Genomic DNA, 6,781 nt, shown 5'->3' on the forward strand with positions numbered 1-6,781 from the left:
CTGATTGGTGCTCGGCGCGGCTCGCGCAGCCCCGCCTCCTGCCGGCCCCCCCCCCCCCACCATTGGCTCAGCCCCCACACTGGCTCTGGGTTTGCCCCGCTGCACGGGCAGCGACGGGGCTGCGACCGTAAATAAAACCGCATGAAGTTCCACCTCAGCATGAGGAAGAGCTCTTATTACCTTGAGGGTGGCAGGCTGCCCTGGGAGGTTTGTGGAATCTCCCTCTCGGGAGACATTCCAAACCCACCTGGACGCGTTCCTGTGTCACCTGCTCAAATGACCCCGCCTGGCTGAGGGGATTGGAATAGGTGATCTCCGAGGGCCCTTCCAACGCTGACAGTCCCGTGGTTCTGTGACTCGTTCGCCTCAGCAAGCGGCCCTTTCACCAGTTACCCCTCGCACCAGTGCGTCCAGGTCTGAGAAACACCGAGCCAGAGCAAAGTAACAAAACCTGCCTTTCCTTGGTCATTAGATTTGCCCAAAGGTATCTCTTGGAAGTGAAGTTGTTTGCAAGCATTTTCAGGTGCCCCCACACTTCCTATTCCTTGGTAACTGGAGAGCTGTCAGCATTTGAAACAAGGCAAGGGGTGAATGCTTCATTAAAATACACTGCATGAAACACATCGTGTGGGATCTTGTTTAAAATGCATCTTGTATATATATATATACATACATACAGACATAAATATATTCTGCAAATATAGTAGAAAGATACTAAAAACATAAACCTGATGCATTTCTGACAAGAACTGCTGCTTGTTGTTTTATATGGCTAAAAAATTTAGTTTGTGTTCTCACGTTTGTATCCCACTTATGGAAAACAGAGAAGGAGGGAACAGGAAATGCAACGGCATCTTCTACTTGCCTGTTGAATTGCATGTTCATGTTTGTTCCTGTAAGCCTCACAACACTGTACTTTGAACACACCACTTCGCCTTTACAGTGTGTCACCAGAAGAGAAGAGAACAAAACTGAAGTTTCTGTTCCTGGCTGACCAAAGCTGAGATCACAAGACCTTTTCTCAGACTAAATGTTAGCCAGCTGTTTGAAGACACACTGTCTATGAAGAATGTTAATTATGTACCAGGAATCAAGCCACAATGTATACCGAGTTTATTTGGCAAAACCAGAAGACACTGTTCTGCTGCTAGGGGGAAAATGTGGGGGTGGGGAAATCTAGCTCATCCTCCAAAGTCCGTGTTTGTGAGTTAGAATTCTCATTCCTATTAATTACAGGAGCAAAACCAATAATAGAAACAAAGCAACCTTGATGAGGATACTGTGTGGTCCAAGGCCACCCTCAAAACCAGATTTGCTGTTCACTAATGAGGAAAAGACCGAGCCTGCTGTGAGACGAAGGAGTTTGCTGCCTCCAGAATGCGGAGCCTTCCTGAGACTGAGTACTCTCAACGTGCCTGAGCAGATCTCATGCTTTAGTGTAATACTAGTTTGCCTTTTATAATTATAAAGATTGCCTTTACCAGTCTTCACGTGAAGCCAGCCAGTGGCACCTCACCATGTTGCTGGTGAGAAGAACCCGTGTGCCAGATGAGTTGTGGGAACACTTCATGCTCTAAGTGATTTCTGAAACAGCTCATTAAGAGTGGCACAGGAATACACATTGAGTCTATCCTCGGGCTCTTTAATGAAAAAAGTTGATCATTATTATGGAATAGTTTATTATTTGTGTTATTTGTGTTGTTAATTACAGGAATTGTGTTGTACCAGCAGTGTGTGCAGAGTGAGGGCTTCTCTGTGCCTACAAAAGCACACTTCATACATGCGTTCTTGAACCTCCTATCAAATGCAGAGAACCTAGAAATTCCTCTGGTGCAGCTGTATTCCACTGCTTCTTATCACAGTTGACATAGCTGTCAGATAAAGTTTGGATATTTGGGTCATTTGAGGGTTTTTTTATAGATGCAGCTATGGGTTTTGCTAGCATAAAATCTGCTAAAAAGCCTCTAAACTAGACCCAGATATAGCACACATCACTTGAGAATCACCAGCAATTGCTGATTAAGGAATTTTGCTGGATAGCCGTGAAATTATTGTAGTACATAGGAAAACATGTCAAGGTAAAACACCTTCTAAGAATTTATTACATTCCAAAATATTTATAATTGAAAATAGTCATGCTTGTCTTTATGTGTTTATGTGTTTATGTTATGAGATTAATTTTCATAGGAAGTTTTATAACATTCCTTTAAACTATTTTATAGCTATACAAGCGTTGGGGGGGTTGAGGGAGGAAGGATCTCTAGGCATCCAGAAATGTTCTTGCTGTTTTTCATTCTAGAAAAGAAAAAAACAAAAACAAACAAACAAACAAACAAAACAACAAACAAACAAAAGAAAAACCCCAAGCAAACAAAAAAAACCCAACCAACTAATTGAAAATGCATCCTTTTTAACATGTCTGGAAGTGGAAAACACTGACACAAAGAAAACAAACACAGTGTCGATTTTTAAATATTGGTTTAATGAGATGCAAATTACCCCTCCGTGTATGAGCTGAAGTCCTTTGTTCTCCAGCCGAGATTCTCTTAAGGAAGCAGGCTGTGCTTCTCCTGCTTCTTGGTGGGCTTCCCAGAGGGTGGGGGTGCAAAGCTTTGTACTCTCCTCAAGCTTCCAAAGCAGCTCTGCTGTCTCTAGCCTCGCAGTCGCCAGCGGCTGATTTCTGGAACAGCCTTGACTAGAAAGTTTGCCGATGTAGTTGCAGTAGAAGACCTAGTAAACCCTCCTAGGGACAGGATCCAATTTAAATTGCTTTAATAATTATCTCTTGCTTATACCAGAACTGCAAAGGGTGTTTTGCTGTTGAAACCACACCTGTGGGTTTTTGCTGGCAAAGCTGTATTGATTGGTAAGTGTTGTTACATCCTGCTATTGCTAAATCAGCGAAACTTTTAAATATAAAACAAATCCCTGTCATCTGCTAGCCAGATTATTCCTTGCCCAGGTTACACAGGTGTCAGGCAGCTTCCCTCACTTTTATTCACCTTTAGAGTTGTACCTTTGTGACCTCTATCTGAATAACCACAAGCTTTTTATAACTGGATTATCTCCTGTTTAGAGCTAAGCACCTGGGTTCTGAATGCAGAGAGCCTAGTTTTGTTCAGTAGGTCAAAATGTAGGAAATGCTGGAATTACAGATCTGTGGAAGCACAAAAAATTGCAGCTTACTTTTCTGGTGAATACACCTGAGTTGAAGATGTATGATGAAGGAACCACCTACTAACATTTCTTTACTTTCAAAATTCTGGGTATTGTAACTTTTCTAATATGTTGGCCTCAGGAAGTCTATATTTAGTAAAAGATCATTTGCTAGGTTGATACTTAGGAAAAATTCAAATACAGACATAGTGAAAAACATGTTTAGTATGTCTAGACAAATGTACCAACCTGTATTGCCTTTCAAAGTTCTGTAAAATAGTCCTGGCAGCTTGTAATTTCTGTAAGATTTTCAATGTGATGGGTTCATCTTTACAGGAAGGCAGACACACCTCAAACAGCAATGAGCCAAGATCAAAGACTAAGGATAGATAGGAAAGAAACTTGAATCTACATATTCCTGTCTTTGTCAAACTCTACTAAATATCATAGCAATTAAAAGATCTCTGAAATATTCAGGACAGTATTATCAAACTAAGTATTTGGTATGTGGACATAGTGCCCAAAGATGTGACAGTAAGTCTTGTGAAGCTCATCCTTATTTACAGTGACTTTAACTATGTGGGCTACCACTGAAAGCCTGCCGACAGCACCTTTTTTCCTTGTTTTCCTGGTGCTAAAGACTTGCTGCCTCCCCAGGAAGGTTTCTGTAATCTTTGGAAACCCTACGTTGTCACAGCTACATTGTTCCTGGTACCCAAGTTGACATGCCACCAGCTCACCTTCTGAAATGACATCTTTATGGGTCTTGGGAGACTGGATGACTCAAAACCCAGATATATTTTATCCTGGCTCATCTATGTCATCTTCAGCTACCCAGAGAGATATTTATTACCATTCTGGGTTAGCTGGGTGACATTTTGCTGGGCAAGGTTCTGGGTTGCTACAGAAACTGTCTCTGCAGATCCATTCAATCAAGCAAGGCTCTAGTGACAAGACTCATGCTTTCAGCAAGAACATAAATAATTCACATTTTTGCTGGCCAACTCTCCGTGCCTTCCCTACAAACAGGCTGGCAGCTCCAAGGAAAGAAGTTGCAATTAGCTGGAACTAATATCTAGAGATTCAAAAGCATGTTTATTAAGGTAGACTGTATTTTGGAAATATTTTGCTTTAGGGACTAATGTCTTCTTTTTTTTTTTTTTTTTTTTTTTTTGAGAAGAGCAACTCCAGTATATTTCTTTGTCAACTATTTTTCAAAAAGATAATGAGAAAGACTGCTGGTTTAACTAAGCCTGCTCCTATCACATGGCATCACACTCCCTGATCCATCCCTCGTGCAGTACAGCCACCAACGAGGCTTCTGGCTTTCTCACAGATAGAGCACGCAGTCACATAACACCGTGGAATTAACATGGGAAGGATTCCCTGCTGCTTCAGATCTGCCTGGCTCCCTCTCTCTGCCACGAGCCGCCATTGGCACAGATAGCACTGCGTACCCACAGCAGTGAGGGACTCATGATGCTGAGGCTCTGTTTGCACTGAGCACTGCAAGTGCTCATCAAAACTTGGCATTACGCTGGAGAACTGAAATGCTGTTTCTACACACAGATTCAAGAGGATTCTCCCTGCACAAGTTGTAAACCCTTGTACCTCCAGCTTCTTCCATCTATGCAAATTATCTGTCCGGTGTTTAATTCATCCCCTTCTCAGCCACACTTCTGCTGTTCAGTTCTGAGAGTTCAACTCTTCCTCCTCCAACAGCATGCCCTTTTACAACTATTTTCAATGAATGTCAACCAATACAGGATAGATGTTAAGGAGTATGGGATAAATATCACTGAATATTGGATAGATGGAGTCTACAGCAGTGTTTGGATGAGCCAGTCTCCTTAATTTTTAGCAAGATTTGCCCAAGAATGTTGTGAGCAAATTGTGAAAAAAAATGTAGTTAAACAGTATTTGGATTGTTTTAGTGTTTAATGTGGCTGCAGCTAGCCCAGCCTCTGCTCAAGTCATGGACTATTTTATTTTTTTGTGTGTTACAGTGTGGTCTGATATGAAGTCCTTTAACACTTAAGTGTATGCTGGTTTTGGCAGGAATATAGTTGATTTTTCTCACAGTGGCTGGTATGGGGCTGTGTTTTGGATTTGTGCTGGAAACAGTGCTAGCAACACAGGGTTGGTTTTGTTATCTCTTTAGTGGCAGTCACACAGAGCCAAGGCTTTTTCTGCTCCTCACCCCACCAGCAAGGGGGCTGGGGGTGCATGGGGATGTGGCACAGTCAGGACAGCTGACCCCAACTGACCCAAGGGATATTCCAGATCATAAGGTGTCATGCTCAGCATATGGAGCTGGGAGAAGAAGGGATTAAGTGGGGATGTTTGGAGGGATGACATTTGTCTTCCCAAGGCACTATTACCTGTGATGGAGCCCTGCTGTCTTGGGGATGGTTGAACACCTGCCTGCCCACAGGAAGTGGGGAATGAATTCCTAGTTTTGCTTTGCTTGTGTGCACAGCTTTTACTTCACACGTTAATCTGTCTGTATCCTGACCCACAAGATTTCTCACTTTAATCCTTGTGATTCTCTCTCCCTTCCCACAGGTGCAGGAGTGTGAGTGAGGGGCTGCACACGGCATAGTTGCCATTCAGGGTCAAACCACAACAATGTCACGTGTCTTTAGTGGTCACCTGCATCTGCTGGAGGTTGTAGGTGCCAGATCATTGTGCTGGAAGCTGCCACATGAATTACAGCCCCTCCTGCCTCCCCCATTCTTCTCATCACAGCTGTTTCTGTCTTTGTGATATTCTTGCGGGGGGTTGAGGCTTCTGGGCATTGCACCAGCTTAATAAATGTTTGAAGTTGGTATGGGAGAATGCATCTGATTTTCCTAGGTTCCTTTTTAGAAATATTCCTAGTCTGCCAGCTCTGTGGAATGAGGAGACTGGAAAGCTATAGACTTGTGGTTTTGATTTCAACTCCAAACAGCAACAGCACACAGATCCACATGAGGCAAAAGACATCATCCAGTCATATTCATGCAGCTGATATTTCTTGCAAAGTATGGTAGGTGATGGAAGGTGTGTTGTGTTTCTTTTTACTTCACAGATCCTGTTGGGAAAACCAGCTGCTCACCAGCTCCTACTCTGCATGTGTGTCTGATTGGTCATGCCTTAGTGTCTGACTTTATGCTGGTCCCCATTAAGTTGCAGTCCTGAAAAAGTTGCTCTGGTGGTCAGGTTTGTTTTGAAATTGAATCCCATCCTTCATTATAAATGTGGCCTTCCCAGTTTTGCACTATCAGCAAACTTCAGACGTGTATTTTTTTTATTCCATCATCTACATTGTTAGTGAAACATTGAAAAAACTTGGATGTAGCCACCTTTCTGTGCTGAGAATATATGAAACCAAATTTGTACTGGGCCCGTAAGGGTTTCAGTTAGTTTGCTTAGGAACATCCACAATGACAAAAATCTCACAAAGTCCACATATCTGATGATATCTACAACTTCTTGCTTATTTATGATTCTTGTTAGTCTATCATAGAAAGAAATTGGATTGCAATTTCTACTAGATATAATTTATACCTGGTGAATCCATTGTAGTTGCTACTCTGTTGCTATCATGCTGGCATGGTAGTGTGGAGGAAGGGTTTTAGAAAGG

The sequence above is a fragment of the Lonchura striata genome, chromosome 2, assembly GCF_046129695.1.
Source record: "Lonchura striata isolate bLonStr1 chromosome 2, bLonStr1.mat, whole genome shotgun sequence".
NCBI classification, from domain to species: domain Eukaryota; kingdom Metazoa; phylum Chordata; class Aves; order Passeriformes; family Estrildidae; genus Lonchura; species Lonchura striata.